This window comes from Centruroides vittatus, unplaced genomic scaffold, assembly GCF_030686945.1.
Source record: "Centruroides vittatus isolate TY-2023 unplaced genomic scaffold, ASM3068694v2 contig_18, whole genome shotgun sequence".
NCBI lineage: Eukaryota > Metazoa > Arthropoda > Arachnida > Scorpiones > Buthidae > Centruroides > Centruroides vittatus.
This window is the reverse complement of record NW_027121101.1, coordinates 4,331,353-4,353,768: the sequence shown is the minus strand read 5'-3', so window position 1 is coordinate 4,353,768 and position 22,416 is coordinate 4,331,353. Positions and strand designations below refer to the sequence as shown.

The 22,416-nt window shown below is 30.2% G+C and overlaps 1 protein-coding gene across 1 annotated transcript in view; it reads left to right on the top strand.

Moving 5' to 3' along the window:
* KrT95D (phosphofurin acidic cluster sorting protein KrT95D) overlaps positions 1–22,416 on the top strand; it is a 55,816-nt gene that overhangs the window by 986 nt on the left and 32,414 nt on the right. The window lies entirely within an intron of this gene.

Here is a 22,416-nt window from a genome sequence, read left to right as displayed (position 1 = left end):
AAAAAAAATCTCTTCACTTATTAAGGAGTTAAAATATTTTTATCTAGCATTTCTGAATACATTAGTTTTGTTTTTAGAGATTTTGGAAAATACTTTTAATGATAATTACGCACCTGTAAAACCTTAAAATTCTAGTAAAAAAACTTTAACAGACAAACATTTTCAATCGTCTTCGGGTCTCTTTAATGTTCTGATTTTTGGAGCGTGGAAAAAAAAAACAAATGCTTTTAATACAAAATGAGTTTGTAGTAGTATAGAAGTTGCTTGATAATTTGCTGAATTTGTAAAAAATGAACAGATAAGTTTGAACTTGGATGTTTTATCATTTTCTATAAGTGGGTCGATTGTGAATAAGATGATGATAATTGAAAATATGTCACTTTCATATTTAAGTATTTGATTGTTTTTTTTTTATTAATAATGTATATACATTTCATTTAATATTAGAAATTTTTTCATCTGAATACATGTTCAAATAAATAAAAAACTGATGATATAATGATCAAAATAAAGGGATTGTGCAGATTATATACATTGACAATTATTGAATAATTTAATTCGCAAAACAATAATCCTAAAATAAAATGAAGTTAATTGAGTGATTTCAGGAAATTATGAAATCAGTTGTTTTCATTTGAGTTTTTTTTTTTTTTTTTTTTTTTAACAAAATGAGTTTTAAAAAATTTGTAATTTTATTTTATTTTTTTTATCATCTGAGAATGAGAAGAATTTAGTTGTTAGTATATGAAGTGATTATAAACATGTTTTAATTTTTATATGACATGATATAACATTAATTTTTATTGGAAATCATTGATTTAATTAAATTATTGGAAAATATAGCTTATGAAAATTTTGATAAAACATTAATTGTTAATTCTAATTTTCAAAAATTAGCTTATATCAGTAGTAGTTATAAGAAATTAGCAAAATAATTGCCTTCAATGCCTTAAGTAATTCTTATCCTCTTAAGTAATTCTTATTCCTCTTAAGTAATTCTTAAGTGTACTGTAGTATTTATGTTATACAGCAGGGGTGGCCAACTTTTGTGCACATAAGATCTACTTTTTATCGTAAAAATGTGTCGCGATCGACTTGTTGTCATAGGCATAGTCTAAGTGGGGAGAGGGAAGTGTGAAATACATACTATGTTTATACACTGTTTCAGTACGAAGTGCACTCACTGCTTATGAGTTGAGTCATAACTGCATGCATACAGTTGTGTTCGGTTACAAATATAATACATTAAGTCAAGACATCGCTAGCGATTGACCAAAATTGGCTTGGCGATCGACTTGTTGGCCACCCCTGTTATATAGTATATTATAGTATAATAAATACTGTATATATATGAACTAATGATTAAATTCAAAAAATAAAATTATGTTTTAAATTGCAATTATTACAAAAATTAAATATTTTTAGTTTTGTTAATACTAAAACTTAAACAGCTTTATGAAAATTTCTCCATTGTTGGTTAAAAAAAAATCCAGGATAGTAAATATACTTTAAAATTTGTAAGAACAGAAGAAACAAGAAAATAATCTTCACATTTCTTTTTTCACATCTTAGGAACTTAACAGTCTCAGCAAAATCACATTTTATCTTGAGGCTTTCATCTGTCTCATTTCTCCATTTATTAACTTTTTTTAGCCTATATGAAAATTTGCTGATAATTTACTTGGCATTAGTAATTAAAGTACCCCTATTCAACACTATCCACAGAGATATTTAGCATTCTAAATGAACCAAATGAAATGATTATGATGATATTTCAGAACATAAAGACATTTCTGTAAAAAAAAAAAAATTAATACCAAAATTTAAGGTAGCAAGAGAGAATTTTTGATTTATAGTTATATTTAGTTAGTTACATTATTTTTCCATTTTGTTTCAGTTATTTTAACTTTTGGGTTGTTGAGTTGTTGAGTTATGTTAATTTAAACTCAATGCAATCTCAACACTTTCCAAGTAGAGCATCACTTGCATAATTTCATGGTATCATTTGAATAATGAATAGAATTGCATCCCACTGATGAAATATTTTGGTCATATAAATAGAAAATTATTTACGGCTTATGTATCTTTTAAACAGATATAGTAAAGACACAAGTTAAGCAAAACCTTATTTTTGAAAATATGCAGTATGCAAATCAGCAATGTATAAAAGAACATAGTGAAACTGACACATCAAGCTAGACCTCATTTTTGTTGAAGTGTAACTGTTGAATTATAAGTTATTAGTAAATTCATTAGTACTGATTAAGGTTTTTTCTTCTTCTAGGTTCTTTTCTCTAATAACATCAAATGTTTGAAATTTTGAATAATTGTTAATTTTGTAAATTTTACTAATAATCAATATTACTTTTGTAATTACTGAACTGAAGTTGTAACATTTGAGTTTTGTACTAATTGTTATTGTAATGTATTTTTTTGTTTTTGTAGTCAAAGTCCCTTACTGATATTTTTAGTTTAACTAATAAAGTTTGATTTTTTTAAACAAATTCTGGTGCAAGGTTTCCTTCAAAATTTTGGACCTTGCAAACTCATCATTATGGTAATTTTGGCACTGCAAATCACAGTTTATTGTACAAGATCACTAAGGTCTCTACAGCATGAGTATCTTACTCATGCTGTAGAGTCCTTAGTGATGCAGGCAATACTTCTCAATATGGTCCCTGTTGTGTAGGTGTAAAACCTAAAGGCAATGAACAGTGTGTGTTCAATGGCTGACCATAGTTGATACTTTGTGTGTGATGCTTCTCATATGTAGTGTTAGTGTCTCTTAAGGTTGCCAAATAACATAAGGCTTGATAAACATTTTCTGTCTCTCATAATCAAAATTCTCATGGATAAGAATTTGGAGAATGAGGTGGCCAGGCAATTGGAAACACACAACTAATTACTCTATTATCAGTGAAATGTTATTACAGAAACTGCTGTACAAAGTATTTAATATTTTATGTGGAAGTGCTCTATCTTGCATGAAAGTGATTGATTCAAGGTATTATAACTGTTACATTTGGGATACAATGAAGATGTTGAGTATTTCTGGGTCATCACAGATCATGTCATAGGTCAGCTGGAACTAGCAATGCACTAACTTTCTCAGTATTTTTCACACTGTGCCACAGGATATGCCTAACTACCATGACATTCTTCACTGACTTTCAAAACAGCTGTGATGACATCAACACTTATGAACTAATACATTTGTGCCTGCGGTCAGGTTGAACTCTTAGATGTGTAGTTTCCTTGAATCAAGTGATCATTCTCCTGAAAGTTTGTGGAATCAATAGATCTTGGCATAAATTCCTACAATGGTGAAATTTCTGAAGTGCAGCCACAGCATTGTATTTCTGTTTCTAAAACAGCTGAATGAGAAATGTGCCTTCTGGCAGGGTGATGACAATTGCAGCTGATAAGAGTGATATTCAATAGTTATAACTACAGTAGAGCATTGATTATCCGACTTAATTGGGGACTGGGGTTGGTCAGATAACTGAAAAGTCGGATAACCGAAAAGTATGAAAAAATACATTATTAGTATAGTGTATTAGGCCTGGTTTAAATACTAGCCTTCCTTTCATAGTCAAGCCAGTGCTGCCAGCTAAAACATGCAAAAATTTAAAAATAATGTTAAAGTAGCCAAGACATAACCAAATATTGTAGTGCCACAACACTAGCGAACATTTGAATTTGCCGACTAGAACACGGTCGGTTAACCGATAAGTTGGTTAATCGGGGGTCGGATAATTGATGCTCTATTGTACTTTTACATCTAGAACTTTGCTGTTACATGTATGCTTATACAAAGGAAACTACATTCTTGTTGTGTGCAGTGCCAAAAGTGCCATAGTGGTGAGTTTTGGTATCAGTACTAATATTTTTTTATGGAAATTTTTTTATATGTTCTGAAATATCATCATATCACATTTGGTTGCATTTGGACTGTTAAATATTCCTCTAGACAGCATTGAATAGTGTTTTTTTACAATTGACAAAATAAAACCTTTTTTATATCCCAGTACAAACAGATTTAGACAAAACTAATGTTTTCGACCATTATCATGGTGTTCATCAGGCTATTGACCAGTATAAATTCGAAACTGCAATTCGAACATGTTTAAAATTATTTTAAATTCCAAAATATTTAAAAATGGAAAATAATTTTCAGCATACGTGCTACTAAAGTGATAAAAATGTCTTTACATCACCACAAATAAATAATAAGATGTAATTACTGGTGTAGAAACGTTAGCTACCTGAAAGTGTTGTTCCCGTTTTTATTCATAGCACCACCTCCATGCATGCGAAATATTAGCAGCATCCTTTGCATTAATACAGTTGCCGGCCAGGCCAGCTTTGTATATTTCTAACGTTTTCAGGTTATGGGGTCAGATTGAACACCTTTGCAGCCTGGAAACATTAGAAATATACAAAGCTGGCCTGGCCGGCAACTGTATAGCAACTGGCACAATTCCATATAATGTGGATCACGAGTTTATATGGAATTGTGAAGAAGTTTGGAAATACAGAATCTGTAAGAATTTTATTATTTTATCGTTGGGAAATTATTGTGATTAAATTAATTTTTAATTATAATTGTACCAAAAAAATTTTTAATTGTTAATTGTATAAAGTGTCTTTTGAATGCCTGCTGAGGAGGGACGAACAAGTCCGAAACAAGTTTAAAGTGTATGTGTTCAGGTGAACTAAATAAAAAAATATTATTTCTGATCTGTAAGACTAAATATCTGCATCCATAATTCCAATATAATAAGTCCTGTTAATCGATAAAAAAGTACTAGTATACAAGATAAATTTTAAATATAAACACCATTGTTGCCACTGACAGATCGAAAACCACCAACATCATGACTGTGGCTTTCGTTGACTCAAAAAACAACATCATGGTCCTCTTCTCTCTCCACCCTGAGGCCTACACTTGACAACAGAATATGCTCCTAGTGACCGTGAGCCACCATCTTCGTTCCGTCATGTAATCCAGTGACATCACAACCGACTGTAAATTAGAATTAAGCAGTCCTGGTTGGTAATGGTATTATAGAGAGAATAGAGGGCACTGCCATACAATACAAATTAAATGAAAATTGAATTATTTATTACAAAAACAGCTCTAACGATTTGGATCAAACTTGGTTAGTTTAGTGCTACTTCAGCTGCTTGACAATAAAATTTATTAGGTATGTATATTTATGAATCAAAAGTTCCTAACTTATTTTTTCAGATATCATGCCAGTTCAGTCAGTTCACAGTTACATAACAATAATATAACTGTACAATTCGAATTTGTACTGAATAATGTCTCTTACAAAGCCAAGTCAGCAAGAGAAATGTGGTGAGAATGATGATAAAAAAAACTTGTGGACTATTTTAAAAAATTGGATGATAGTTGAAGTGCAAAATGCTTATTATGTTCAAAAACTTTGCTGATTAGTAACCATTCAACAACAGGCTTAAAAGGCAATCTACAGAAGATATGCTGTGTCACTGTTACTTCTGCAAACGGCAAATTACCACTTTGTAATACAGATACAGTAGTTCCCACAGCAACAGCAACTACATCAAAAAATGTTGATAATCAGGAAGTAGATATTATACCGAACAAAAAGGCTAAGAAGAGTATTGATGCCTATTTTGTAAAAGAAAATTCGTTGGAAGCCATGGTTACAAGGATGGTGTGCAAAGATGGTTTTACACTGAGTTCATTTTGTACATCTTCTGATTTAAGACGTTTGTTCGCAAAAAATGGATTCCAGTTGCCAACTTCTCCCAATACCATAAGGTTGATGATTACCAATTATGCGAAAATTATCGAAGCGGGTTTAATAAAAATATTCACAAATTTTAAAGAAAAGGGTCAAAGATTTTCATTAAGCTTTGATGAGTGGACATCTCAAAAAAATCACAGATACATAAATCTGAACATGCACCATAAAGAGACTCATTTTAATCTTGGCCTGATCAGAATTCACGGGCACTGCCAAAACATTGCATTGAATTAGTGTCAGAATGGTTGAAAAAATTTGGCTTAAACTTTGAAACCAACACCATTGGTATCACTACTGATGGCACAAGCTTTATGGTGAAAGTTGGTAGACTCTTGCCTTGCTATCAGCAACTGTGCTTTGCACATGGAATCCAGTTAGCTGTGGTAGATGTTCTGTATAAAAAGAAAGATCAAAAAGAAGTAGAACCACAGAGATAGACGTAAGTGACAAATACGATGACGAAGACACAGAGACCAATGAAGGCTTAGAAGTAGTCATTGAACCAACACTGACACCGACTGAACCTGAAGTGATTTCGCGATACAGTGAACTTCTTAAAAAAAGTGCAAAAAGTTGTTAAGACTTTTAAAAAATCACCAACCAAAGATGATATGTTTTTGCAAAAATATGTAAAGGAGGCAAAGGGCAAAGAATTGAGTTTGATTCTTGACTGCCACACTAGATGGAACAGTCTCCTCAGCATGCTGGAATGTTTCTACAGTGTAAAAGTTTGCATCAATAAAGCCTTAATAGACACTGGCTCAGACACTAAATTCTCTGCTGACGAATGGTCACTAATCAATGAAACCAGTCTTCAGCCGGTTAAACTGGCTGTAGAGAAGCTCTCTGTAGAAGAGAGTAGAGTTTGATAACTGCTGACACAACCCTGAAATTTGTCTTAGACAAACTAAAAAGCCAGGACACAATCTTGAGTGCCAATCCAATCTTTCCGAGGCACTTTGCAAAAGAATCAGAGAACGGCATCTTACCGAAGTCGCAGGGATGCTGATTTACATACAGAAACCAAAGAAGTATGACCAAAAAGTTAGAAAGCCCGATTATTCTTTCACAATGCTTAAAAAAAATATAATGCGCCAGGAGATGAAAAATATGCTGAATTGTGTAAATACATATGTAGTGGAACCAGCAGCAATGCCAGAGAATATTATGGAGGTGGAAAACGATGATCCAGATAACCCATATTCCCTGAATTTCACATTGGAACAAGAATTGGAGATCCAACTAAAGCATGAGAATATGAAACAGAAAGAAACTAGTACTGAGAAGGATTATGATAAGTTATTAAAAAAGGAAATGGCTGTTTATGGAAGTGAGGGAGTTAGAGGTGAAAACTTATCTTTGATTTATGATTATTTGATGACCCTGAAACCAACTAGCATAGAGGCAGAAAGGGCAGAGGGGATATATATGCAATTCATTAAGAAGTAGGTTGGGAGACAACACCATCAATACCATTTCTTTCTTGAGATCCTACTTCCAGAAAAGTCAAAAAAATAACAGAAGTGATTGATTTAATTTTATTTAATCCTTTAAAATACTTTATTCAAGACTAGACTGATATTTTATAGCTTCTACTCTAATTCTATTAAGTAAGAGTTTTTAACTTTTATTCTATAAGTGGTTAGTGGGCTGGGCTAGGCAATTTTATTGTGAAAATTAGTGAGAAACTGAGACTACCTAGTTAGTTAAATAGTTAATTAAATTAATGACTATCAGTATCTTAGATATATGATGATATGAATGTATGTGATTCATGATTGTGATAATAATAACTAATTACTAGACTACTACTAATTACTTACTCACTACTTTACTAACACTAATAATTAAATTACTTATATAGGCTCTACATATCAGTTTGTAGTTATAAGAAAACTGGTGAGACTGATAGCCACTTAGCCACTGATTATTTGTCCTTACATTATTATAATATAATTTATTAATATAAATTAATTAGTAGAATTACCTTTGCTATTATTTATATTAAAGATTACATTATAGTTATAATCTAACTAAACATTTAAAGTTAATTATCTCTATCTCAAGTGTTAGACCAAATCAAAGTTAAGTTTACTACCTAAATGTGTAAGAAGTTTTACTGATTTATAGTGACCAGTCTAAATAATAAAAGTTTCTTAAGTATTTAAAAAAAAATGTTTTATTTCTTTAAAAAAAACCATAAATTGCTGGATAGATAACACTTTATTGCACCAAAAATACATCTGTACTGGATCCAGCTGGAATGATGTTGGTCCAGCAAAAATCCTGCTGGATTGTAATCCCTAGTCATTCCCGATGGTGTCAGGTTAACAGGATGTTACTGGATTATGAGATTATTCTGTTATTCAATTGCTAATTGATATCTTGAAAATAAGCCACTGAGAGCTAAGTACATTTTCACACAGGTCTATCAATTGTGTTGAATGTCATATAGTTAGACTTATGCCAAGGAGAAAAAAAAATTTAAACCAAGAATGTTTTTCTGAATCTAAGCAGTTGGCATTTCAATTTGACACAAATACACAAGTTTTTGAACAAGTGTAACCTTTCTTTTAGTTATAGGCCAAGAACACACATGTGTAAAATTGTGTGGCAGAAAACTGAATCAGAAATCAGCTTTCAGTTCAGTTTCTGTTTTACGCTTTTATGCCAGAACACACGTAAAAATTCTGGCCGAATAGGAAACACCACTGCCACCAACAGTGCTAATTTTATTAACTTTTTCCTCTCATATAGGCTATCTATCTCTTTGTACCTTCCATTTTTTTCTCCACTCCCTCTGCTATAATATAGAAAATTTAAATTAATAGACTTATATTTCGAATTCAAGTAAAGAACGTGTGATCTAAATACTAGGCCTATATATCAATTTTACAAGACCTACCTGTTGTTTGAAATTTTGCACTTACAGCCATCCATAAACGTTGTTTAAATACAGTGTCTTTATGCATGACACTGATGTGGTCGAACAAATTCGATAAACCCCTGTATTTCATTTATTTTTTGTTTTTTCGAGATCGTCACAATTGTAGGGTTAACCCTCATTGCCGCCATTGTTAGAATAAAAAGCACGTGTCTACTTTGACGTCACAGAAAAGACTTTTCTTTATTGGAGGAATTTTGGCGTAAAAATTTTACAGCATAAAAAGTAGAGACACGCTCTACTCTATTTTCAGTTCTGTTTCAGCCAAAATTTCAGAAAAATTTTTACGTTTTCTGTTTTATACTAGATTTTACGCTGAATTTTACGCATGTGTGTTCCTGGCCATAGATAGGCCAGAATTTTGTGATATTGGAAAGAAAAGATTTTTATTGGGTGAAGGGTTAAATTTTGGCCCAGTAGAATATAGAACCAAATAATAGCATTATGTCATTTAAACTCATATATATATTATATATATATAACTATTACTGGATAGCTATATAGTAATAGTTATATATAGAAACACTAACATTTTTGACAGCTTTTAGCAATCATCACAAACTGTTCTAAAAGGACAAATTGAACAACAAAAATTTTGAAACAAAGTTGCATCTAGTTTTTGTGATTAGTTTTTTGTGTGTGTTATATATATTTTGCTAAGATAGCCTTTGTGATTAAATTTCCTGAAATAATTGTCATTCTGTGCCTTTGTGATAAAAGTATGTCAAATTGAGACACTGTTTGCTAGTCAGTAAGCATTTACATCTGATTTTGTTTTTAGAAAAGGTGTTAGCTTATTTTCTGAAGAAAAGCTTCTAGAGCTGTGTTTCTAGACTAGACTTCTGTTGGTCAAAAAAAAAAAAAAAAAAGCTTGTGATTAATTTACTTAATTTGTCAGATAAGTTTTGATGATAAGAAGTACATATTGCTCATTCATATTTGTCCATATTAATTTTTGAAGCAGCAATGATCACAAAAATGTTTTTGATATGTAACTTTAGCATCAATGTTTATTTACTCAAAAATGTTGAATTTTCTGGTTAATTTGATATTTGACATGGTTATTTTAAAATATAATTTATATATATATATATATATAATACTCGTATAAATTATATCTGTTTTTGCAAATAACAGAATTATGATTCTGTTAACTGACTCTTAGCTATTATTGCACAATACTGGAAATTTAAACTTTAGTTCTATTTATTCTGCTTGTAACATTTTGGTTTTATAAGTGTGTCAATGACATTCTTTGCTTTGCCCTGGAAATGATATAGACTTTTAACAGTTATTCTACTTATTAGGTCAGTTAAACATTGCATTTTCATCTCAGAAGATGAGATGTTATTAGATATCCGAAACTTTTAATTACTAACATGGAGTTTTAGTGTGAAGTCTACTGTATTCTTTCAGCCATCTTGACTCTTTATAGTTACATATTTTTGTGAAAACTGTATCTGATGTCAGTAACATAACATAACATTTGAGCCAATTTTTTAAGCTTTGTTGGATTCTGGTATACATCCAAAATCATTTAGTATGTAAGCTATATCATATAATTATGGTGACCATATTTTTTTGGGAAAATAAAGGACATATTGAAGAAAATATGAATTTTATAAGGTATTTTTTTAAGTATATAACATTTATTACGAAAATAGTAGCATACAACAATGCATACATTAAAATTTTAAACAATCTTAATTATTACACATACACACACATTGTAAAAATTTAAATAACATTAATTTTGATACTTTTCATGCTTTAAAAAGTTATAAAATTCCATACAGTTCATTTGAAAGTTGTATTTGACGGAAATACATGCTTCTAATGTGCTTACTTTTAACTGGGTTTTTTCGTTCATCCACATATTATTCACCAATGAAAATATTCATTTGACGGGGCATTAGGTCCAGGGAGACATAAAGAAAATTCTACGATTTTACAAATATTTTTGAAAGCAATTTCTTTTGCTGTAAAATGTTCAAAAATCTCAACCCACCTTTGATGGCAGGGCTTGTTATTCTGTCGCCATTCGTCAATATTTTCGTTTGTGACATATTTTTTTACACATGAAACTTCATCAAATATTTCACCATCAAGTATATTTACAGACCAGTGATTCGAAATAAAAATATAGCTTTCCTCTACCTTTGCCCACAAAGGGATTTCGCGTAATGTGACCCATTCAAACACCTCTATTTCAATAAAACACATGTCCCAATTATTTAGGTAATCTATGCACATTTGATAAAATGTGTACACAGCATCATTGAATTTTTTGGCTTGTATATTTTCTGATTTTTCTAATGCTAAAATCATTTTTCTAATAACAATAAGAAGAAACCCCTCATTTTTTCTTTCAACTAACTTTAGCTTTAATTCCTTTAGAAGTATGGATGTTTTGCACATTGAGATTTCTTGTGATTCAACTTTCTATATATATTGGTGAAATATTGAGGCTTGGATATGAATAAATAATAACTAAGGATGCATCAATGAATCGGTAAGTAATTTGTAATCAGCCATATCGGCCATTTCACTGATTAATCGATTTGAATAATCGGCCAATTTTGCATTTTAATATTTTTGTTAGAATGTCACATATAAGGCTAGTAATAAAAAATAATAAATTTCTGTTATGTATCTATTATATATCACATGACATACTGAATATTAAAAAAATTTTAAGTTAAATTATTTCTTTTATCAATACATATTAACAATATAAGGTATAATATAACCTATTCAAAGCCATCTCTTTTATTTAAAGCTTAAACTTTAAATATATGTTAGTCAAAACCCGTTTTTAGTTAAAATGCGTTTTAACTAGTTGAAACTAGTTTTAACTCAAATTCATTTTTGACCAGCAGTAAATTCTAGTTTTAACTAGACAAAACGGGTTTTAACAAAGACATCAGGTATAAACTAGTTTCAACTAGTTAAAACGCATCCTAACTAAAAATTGGTTTTGACTGCAACATATAGAGTGATGCGGGGGAAGATGCCTACTTTTTGATATTTTCAAACGGTGACGTCAGATATTGTCATGTGTTTGTATGATGAATCATTGGGCCAATATTGAGTGCGGAAAGCTGTAGTTTGCTACCATTATCTCATTTTCTACATCTGAGAAGAATAGAAGCAAGATAAGAATGAAATTTTTGTTGTGAAATGTTTCTAGAATCATTTTAAAACTAAAAGTTAAAATAGAATTTATTAAAAATTGCAGAATTAATGTATGATGTAGTTAAAGTTCTAAAGTTTCCATTGTGAGCTACCGCCGATCCCGATCAGACATGCTAGAACACGTGACTCCGCTAGGCATCTTACTCTGACAAATGGGAAAGATGCCACATTTTTCTTGGGGTAACATGCCTATTTTTTGTTAATTGAATTCCAATATGCCTATTTTTAATAAATTTTTGTTTTCTCGTTTTATTGCAGGATATGCATAGAAATTATATAAGGACTTCTCAAAAAGGTTTTTGGACTGAAAAAAGCTTTCAGCTAGCTATAGAGCATGTTAGAATGGGTGGAAACTTGACAATACTTATACTGTGCTGTTATACTTACTATGAAGTTCTTTGTACTAGATATGCAATAAATTAAATTTGGTTAAGATATTCGAAAATTAATTTTATGCAATTATTTATCTTACCCTAATGTCGTTTGGCATCTCACCCGAATACTTAGGGGGAGATGCCTAAAATGCTAGACAGTAAAAAAGTCGTCATTGCAAACACAATATACAATTATTTTTCATATACTCCAAAGTTTTATTTGAAAAACATGCTCAAGAATATGATATTTTCGTTAGAGGCCTCCAAAATCCAAATTATCGCTATAATTTCCTTCATAAGCAAAATGTTAGGCATCTTTTCCCAAATCACTACACATAACTTTATTTATTTCTCCCAAACATATTTATGTAGCTAAAATTAGTTTTAACTAATGTTAAAAGTTAAAACTAGTTTTATCTAAAATCAAAACATGTACAGCAGTAAATTAACTAGACAAAACCGTTTTGTTTAGTTAAAACAAGAATTTACTGCTAGTCAAAAATGAATTGAGTTAAAACTAGTTTTAACTAGACAAAACGGGTTTTAACAAAGACATCCAGTATAAACTAGTTTCAACTAGTTAAAACACGTTCTAACAAAAATCAGGTTTTGACTGTAACATATATAAAACCAATCAAGTAACTAACACTTTATTCGTTGCCAAGGGAGTTTATTAAGAAAACGAACGTTTTCGATCTACTCCATAGATCATCTTCAGGTTGAAACCGACGAATATGGAATCATTTCCATAGAATAGAACACCAAAATTCAAATTTAAAAAATATCGACAATGAAGCAACTAATTAAAATAGGAATTAAACTGTAAAAAATACATAAATGTAAAAATAAAAGACATACAACAATTCCAAAATTATTAGTACAAGCTACCATCAGATAATAAAAACTATTAAGGTTCTCATAACATGATTGCGGAACATGGTGCAAATCATGAGCTATTTATAAGTCTTTTAATGGCAAACTTCCATGCTGAGGGTAAGCCCTCTGCATCTTTGGCATTAATGCATCTATCATCAAGTTTACTCTTGTATATTTCCATTTTTTCGGCAGTCTTCACTAAAGTTTAAGAGTGTACTTGTCTGACGATTTCCGCCTCTTCCCATCCAACGACGGATCCTTGGGCTTGAACCATCTGGGCAAGTACCATTGTGTTTGAACTTTTCCTAACATCATATTTATGTTCTCTGACCCTTACTCCCAGGTTTCTCGTTTTAACTCCTATGTACTCCTTTTTTAATCCTAACTGTTAGTTCTCATATGGGATCCTATAAACTCCTGCTTTATCTTCTTTCTTAGAATTTTGTAAAGATTCGGAGCTTGTTTTAAGATCAATGTTGATTTTTTAATGTCCGCAATCTCCTTCACGACGCCTCTTACATTTTTGTTGAATGTAAACTTTGTGTATTTAGGAACGATATTTTTAGTAATCTTTGAAATCCTAAATCAGACACAACAGAGTATGACTGTATATCTACACTTATCATTTCTCCAATCAAGTAATGAACTTCTTTGGATCGTTGATTGTTTATATCCCACAATTTTTTCTTCTCTATTAATTCAGTTAAAGTGGATATGAGTTTCCGTTGTTACTGATAAACATCCAGCTTTTTTCGTTTCGGAACTTTCTCTTTTTATCTTTTAAGTTTATTTCAAAAAGTTTTCATGATGACGTTTTTTCAGATTATGTTTTTAGTGGTAAAAGTTTTAGCATTTTTTCCACCTCTCGATATAGAAGCCTGGCACAAATTGAACTTGGAAATCTCGTTTTCATCTTTCCTAAAAATTTCCAAGCAATACCGGAAGCCATGAGGGGTTTGGATTTGGCTATTAATTAAAATTAAAAAGTTTTCCAAAATAATAATTTATCATTTTAATTTAATACATAAATCTGAAAAAGCTTCATATTGAAAATTATTTTTATAACAAATTGTTATAAAATTATTTTTATCGTATGAAATTTTATATTTTTATTAAGAATATATAATTTCATGCAATAATAATCATAATATAATTACCTATTAATACAATAAATTATTAACACTAATTGGCCGATAATTCGTGACCGATTAATCGGTAATCGGCCATTTTGCTTATTGGTACATCCTTAATAATAATCATTCCTCTGCTAATGTTTCATTGAAAAAGTTTTTCAGAATTGTGGGACATTTTTCCAGATACAAAAAGTATGATTTTAATGGATTAGATAGTTGTAAATTCTATCTAAAGCTGGTAAAAGAGTTAGCCAGCATGTTTTGCTGTAACCAAGAAGCTTTTTATATTGAACCTCTGCGTCATCACAAAATTCTTTCAAATCTTCTACTCGTATTGTGTAAATATAGAAATGTGAATAAATTTTTATTAATATCACTTCAATATCTATCAGAAGACAATCTACAGCAGTGCTTATGCAGTTGTTCAATATTTTTTACTCATCAATCGCACACCGCGTTAAATAAACAGTAACTTCTCACCAAAAAACCAACAACGGCGCGTTAAGTTGTTCAATATGTGGGCAGTACAATTAACGCCTATCAATTTCTATTTACGTGATTGTTGCATTTTAAATAAAACATTATTCTTTCCTTTTCTCTAGGAACCACCAAAATTGCTGTTGTCAGCACACAAAGCGAGTAATTTATTAGTACAGTAGACCCTCCCCTATAACACGGTAGATACATTCCGTGTTATATGAATTCCATGTTGTACGAGTCACTTAAGTACATGAGCCAATCACAGCCCGGCACGTGTGCAGTTTAGGGGCTATGGCTGTTTGAAAGGTTTTCTTCCATAAAATTAACCGATTCTAGACTAATTTGACTCAACATTTCCAAATCATGTATAATTTTTTGGGAATAATCCATATAAATTATGCTATAAACAAAAAATTATAGGATTGCTTACTGAGTGTGCACCGTTCGACGACGCCATTGCTTAAGCTTGTTTTCATCGCAGAGTGGCTCATCGAACGGCGAGCGTGTATTTCCTGATAAGTTATTTTTCTGCAAAATATTTGCTGAACTATGGAGACATCATTAATATAAATATAATTTTTATGGCCGTTAAATAATAAATTGTTTTTAGTAGGTACGCTGCTCATTTAAACTCAACGGTTTGTGCAATGTCCTCTATTGGTCCAGATTCGACTAATCCTGCTGCAACACGAGTCAGCGATGACGTTTTACTGTGTTATACAAACACGATCACAATTTTTCGCCGTGTTATACGAATCTGTGTTATATGAACCCATGTTATAGGGGGGTCTACTGTAATTTCAAATTTTGACAGTGATTCCTTGAAGCAATTTATTAATATATCTGAAGTTTCTCCAGAAAGATTATTTATATTAAAAACTTTTACTCTGGCACCATAATTGGGTAAAAAATATCTGACCAGAATTGTGCACAATTTAGTATTACCATGATTCGAACAATTCAAATAAATAGTTATATCATTTGTTTTGCTTAAGTCAGTTTTAATTGATTCAAAAGAATATGGTGCGAAAACATTACAAATGATTGCTTCTGTTTTCATTCTTGCACAAGAATATTTTTCCTCAAAACATTTCTTAATTAATTTAGAAGAGCAGTCGTTTGATCGAAATGAAGTTATGTTGTATTGAGTGATAACACTAAGATTCCTCTTTTAGTGCTAAAGCCTTTAGGTTGTCATTGGAATTTTTATTAACAAAAAATGAGTTTAATGATTTGTTTGTTGGAGCTCGGATGTCCACTTCTTTGTGTTTTGCTGTCTGATATGTTGTGTAATTGCTGATCTCCCACTATTTGCAATATTAAAGCTGGCTAAACATTTGTTGCATTTGACATCACTATCCATTATTCCTTTTTTAATAAATGGAAATTCTTCTTGTAATGTTTGATTAAAAATGCATTTTCTTTTGGGTGCCACGATAAATGGTTTACAAAATATAAATTAAATAATACCTAAATACGAAATATTAGAAATAATAGACTAAAAAATCGCATGCAGTCCCTGTGTAACTAATTAACGTTGCGTAAAAGTGTATTAACTGGTGCAAGGTCCACGTGTGTACTGCCAGAGAAAAGGAGTGTACTGTAAAGAGAAGAGACGCTCAACAGTAAAAATGTCACATTCTCAAGTCCCTGAAGATTGCTGACAAGTGGCGACAAATGCTCACCAACGCTCCAAGTGTATCATTCACCAACTAGAGAGTTAAAAAACTATCACAAAAATCACCATAAGAGTGTCCACCCACTGGTACTGTCAAATGGCTGTTCGGTTGACAACACACTGCACTACTGTGCTCTGTGTAGCAATGCATGGCACGATGACAACAATGGCTGTGATGGCATACATGAAACTAACTTGTTCAATATATTATTAAAAAATAAAATTTTTAAACTTTGTGTCGACTTTACAAAATAAAGGACAAAATGCCTATTTTAGAAAATAAATAAAGTTAGAGGACAGAGCAGTGAAATAAAGGACATATGGTCACCATACATATAATCAAATTTATTTCTCAGAAAAATAACTGATAACCTGAAACTTTTACTAGATAGAATTTTACAGACAGGTTTGCTTGGCTTGCCAACAAGTTCTTAGAGATGCATGAAATATCATTAATTAACAGACTATGATGTCTTATATCGAGTGACCGTCTGTTCTGGTGAAAATGAAAAGGAATTTTTGTTTGTTTTTCTGAGTTGTATAAATCTTGGGATTTTGCAAAAGTTACTGATGATGGTATTATCAACTTCTCTATCTCAGTGAAACACTGATCATTCTTTTCTATTCAAATTACAGATTTCCTTGTCTAAATGGAATTTTAGACAAGGAAATTTGTAATTTGGATAGAATTAATAATTTTAAACATGTTGGTCAACGAATTCCATATTTAAATTGTACTGGTTGAAAGCCTGAGGAAGACCACGATTATTGTTGAAAACGTTAGTTTTAATAAAAATTTGTTCTTAGTGGGATATAAAAAGATTCTAGTGTGTTGATTATCCTTCCCAGTGATTCTGCAAGTTGTTCTAAATGGCATTTTATATGTAGTATCTATTGTTATTCCTTTATAAGTCATTAATTTTTAAAACTGATAATTTAGTAAATCTGGACTTCTAGAAAGAAAACTTGCTGATTTAATTAATCAGAGTATAATTACTTCACTGGGATTTGGAGTATAAGCAATTCTCTTACTTCTTGATTTGTAAACCAAAAAAAATTTGGTGCAAGTTTTCAATTCAAAATTTTCATTGTTTGGAATCACAGAGACTAAATTAACAATGCAAGTATTTGTAACATTATTTATTCACACTAGAAAATTGCACCAAATTTTTTTTGGTTTTCAAATCAAGAAAGAAGTAAGAGAATTAATCAGAATATACATCAATAGACAATTTAGTTTTGCTAACTTTACTAGTGGTTTTTTGAATTAAATGTTGTTGTAAGTTCTTATGGTTTATATATTGAAAATGATTTTTAAACAGATTTTTTTTAAGATAGCAACAAAAACATTCAACATCTAAAAAAAAGATCTAAATTAAAGGAAGATATTACAGTATGTCATCATTTCCTGGTTTATCATCTTAGCTAACATTATTTCCTAATCACTGCAAGAACAAAAATGAAATTTAATGTAAAAAAGGGTGGGTAATCATAGAATAATTTTATTTAAAAAAAATTTAATATAAGAATTTTTAATTATTGAAAAGTTTTGAGAGCACAAATTTTTAAAATAAATTTAGCACACTGGAAAAATAGATTTTTAAATAAAACTTTAAGTTAACTGTGTCGATATAACTGTTTTAATATTTTAAAATATTGAAAGCATTTGTATTAACACAATTGATTTTTTAATTACCTGCAACTTAATAGAAAATTTGTGAAAAAATAAAATTTGATATTAAATAGATATATGTATATATAAATTAAATAACTATTTGTCGATTGTAATATTTTACAAATGGTTTGATTGGCCTTCCTGCCTTTAGGCTAAATTACATTGTTTAATTAACTTAAAATTATTTTTGGGTTACATTCTATCACTTATTTTTTATTGATTATGGAATTTAGGTTTTACTTATATTGTATACTTAGAATCTAAAACTAGATAAACTATTTAAAAGTCGCCTTGTATATGTAATGACTTCCACTAAATTTTCTTATTTATTACAAGTTACTTTCAAGTAATTTGCATACTATATATATACACACACAAATTATCTAAAAGTAACTTCTACCAAAAATTTATATATTTAAATTATTAATGTAGTATATTGATTAGAAATGGTAATTATTTGAATATGTCAAGCATGTTAATTGCTAAAGGAATAAGTATTCTTTTTTAAGTTAAATGTACAGATCCAATCAGCATATTTGCAGTTGGTTTTATTCTGAAAATTGTTGCAAACATAGAAGTGACAAATACAGAAAGCAGAAATATGTTAAAAAAATAGGGCTAGTGAATTGAAAAAAAAAATCATTAGAAAATAAAATCATGTTTTTATACAAAAATTTTTTATTTTGCCTCAAACTAAATGTTAAAAATAATTATTACAGCTAACATATATTTGCCGTATATTTCTGCAGATAAGACGACCTTCGGATAAGACGAGGTATAAATTTTTGTCAAAGTTTTATAGTTTTAGCATATATCTGTCCTATAAGATGACCCCCAAACTATAAATGGCCTATGAATTTAGTTTAGATTAGCGATCATCGTCTGGATAATAATACTGTATAGCATATACGGAATTATGTTCTATTTGTAATTTTTCGAACGAACAAATTTTATTTTCTGCCTTGCTATTGTTGCAAACGTTTGCACTGATTTGGGCATTCGGGTAATGACCTTGACTATTCACAAAAACATATGGGTTATTCTGTTTTGTGGACACCCCCTAATCTCTACTAGTAAATAATTACGGTTTGTCTGTTTTTTTATAATGATTTTAATTTATATAAATTTCAATCAAAATTTTTTGTGTGTGTCCTATAAGACGACCCTGGATTTTGGAGGCCTTTTTTTATGATTCAACTATCGTCTTATCTGTGGAAATATATGGTATTTATTCTTAAAAAAAGTTTTTGTCTGTTTTGCCTTTTGTTGATGCTATCCAGTCAGTAATCAATGGTGTTCATGTTGGATTGTATGTTTCAAGGGAGAAAAGCTCAGTCACTCAAATAAGGCCAGTCTGTTTGAATACATTTTTTTACCCTGTATGGGTTATTACAACAAAAAGGCAATAGTAACTAACTAGTTGTCCTTATATACAAATTACAGTAGACCTTTGATGTAATGGTCTAATTAGGGGAAAGAGATGTTCACTACGGGACCATTCAAATATTATGTCAATATAGGGGAAGAGGATTTGTGTGTATCTGACAATTGAGGATGAGTCTTTGATGATGTAATATTGCATCCATCATTTATTTTTTTTCCAGTCATCACAAAATTGTCTGAAAACTATTCTTGTGTATTTGTGAATGGTTTTAACATAATTACAGGGAGGAAGTACCTTGATTTCGGTGATTGGTGGTGGTGATCATCAGTTTTATTAAATGGTGATAATAGGGAAGGAAAGATTGAAAATGGACAAATTTTTGCTGATGTAATACTTGAACATCTATTGCTGAAAGCCTGATAAATCAAATGTTTTAAAAACATATATTAATAACAGACTTGCAACATATAGGATGTATTAAAATGTTGTTATAATATATACTTATTGATTTGTTAATCCATTTTTTTAGCTTATTCTCTCTGCAAATAAAAAAATAATAAATTTTTCCTTTAGGACAGAAATGTTTTGTATGTTAAATCAAGGATCTACTGTACTTCAAAAATACATGCATCTTCAATCATTAGCGGACTACTGATACAAACTCCTTCTCCAGTGAAATGAGTATGGAAAAACTTTATAGATATCTGAAATAAAATGTACTCTGTATCCTGATGTTGTTATTGTGGGTTATGGTAACTGGCCAAGTCTGTTTGGACCTAACCTGTGGATTTATTGATGTAATCAGATGAGTTAGTTTCTGTGGTTTCTCTGATCATTCTTCTAGTGTAGATGATAGAACCGTGGGCTTGAGCTCATCTACATTAATTGTTCAGGGTTTGAAAAATTCAGTGATCAAATACTACCATAAAGTTTTAATTATCTATCAAAGAATTACAAGTGGTAGCCAACAAATTTCATGTATTAAGTTAAAATCATTATCTTGGTTACTTGTACCCATATGTATTTGTTTAAAGAATAAGTTGTACAATATGTGAAAAAGTTGTAAACAAGCAAAATTATTAGTAAATATTTATAATTTATCTTGTTATTTTTTTAGAACCAATGAACTTTCAGATGAGCTTAAATTATTCATTTTGAATGGATTAGATCAAAATTATGAAATAAAGTTTTTAAAATTGATTATTTAATTAAAATCACTCTTAAAACTTTAAGATATTTTAGCATATAAAAACTTTTACCAGTTATTTGTAAAAGCCTTGCAATTATATTCAACTGTGAATACAAAAATATTGGTTTCATTTTAACACTAAGTGATCTGGTTGAAAACAAGCTCTGAGTGAAAGAAGGAAAAGAAGTGTTTTCCATCTTACCACCTGACAAGGAATGTCTACATGTGTCATTGCTGCTAGTTTGTCACCGAAAGTGTTGCATGCGACCATAGCTAATATTTTGACAAATAATGATAAATTGCCTATGTTAAACAAGGCAAAACCTAAGCTTACAAATGACTTCAGACAAAACAGACTAGAATGGATAAAATCAGTAATGAATTGGGCTAAGAAATGGAAAAATGTTTTCAGATAAAACAAAGTTAATCTGGATGGACCAGATGGTAATAGGTATTATTAACATGATTTAAGAAAGCAACCAAAGGATTATTTAAGCAGACAGATGGGAAGTAGTGGAGTCATGGTTTTATCAGCATTTGCTTTTAATGGCAAAGCAGATATTATCATAATTAATGATAGAATGACTTCAGAAAATACCAAAATACGTTATTTGAACATCTTATTCCATTTGGACCACTGACTTGAGGAAATGAGTGGATATTCCAACAAAACAATGCTCCAACATGCATTTAATCCACCAAAAATTGGTTTAAACAAGAAAAAATAGATGTAATGGAGGGCCATCGTGTAGTCCAGACTTAAATTTTGTGGAAAATCTGTGGGCAGTGCTTTCTCAAATGATCTATGCTAACAATGATCACTGATGAACTGATGGTTGCAGTTTATAGTTGTTGGAATAAAATAAACTTACATAACTACAATGCTTGTCAGAAACAATACCTAATAGAATTTACAAGCTAATTCAAAACAAAGGAAATTATATTAATTATTAAAACTTTATGTAAAAGGGCAAACTTTACTGCTGTATGTATAATTATTTTACAGCAGATTTGGTTGCAATTTTTATATTAACTCATCACTCAGAAATTTCAATATTTTTATTTATGAATATGATATATTTGTGAGTAATTATTTATAATAATGAGTTTATTGTTGTTAAATTGGTATAAATATTGTGTGAAGTTACACACAATTTTCAAGTGCATGTATAATGTATAATTTCTTTACAGACCTTATATTTATTTTAAAACAAACTTTGAAAAATTACACAATAAAAATAGTGTTTTAAAAATAATATTTTTAAATAAATAAATATATATATATTTTTTAAAAGTATATTTTAAAATATATGTATAATGTAATCTCCAACATAGTTAATTTACAATATTTAGAATAAACACTTGTTTAAAATCTAACAGTGCTGTATGATGTATTAATGCTTTAATGGCTGAGCATTGAGTCCAAGATCAAGATGGTGTCATTTCTACTATACTATATACCAGGGGTGGCCAACTTTTGTGCACATAAGATCTAATTTTTATCGTAAAAATGTGTCACGATCGACTTGTTGTCATAGGCATAGTCTAAGTGGGGAGGGAAAGTGTGAAATACATACTATGTTTATACACTGTTTCAGTACGAAGTGCACTCACTGCTTATGAGTCGAGTCATAACTGCATGCATACAGTTGTGTTCGGTTACAAATATAATACATTAAGTCAAGACATCGCT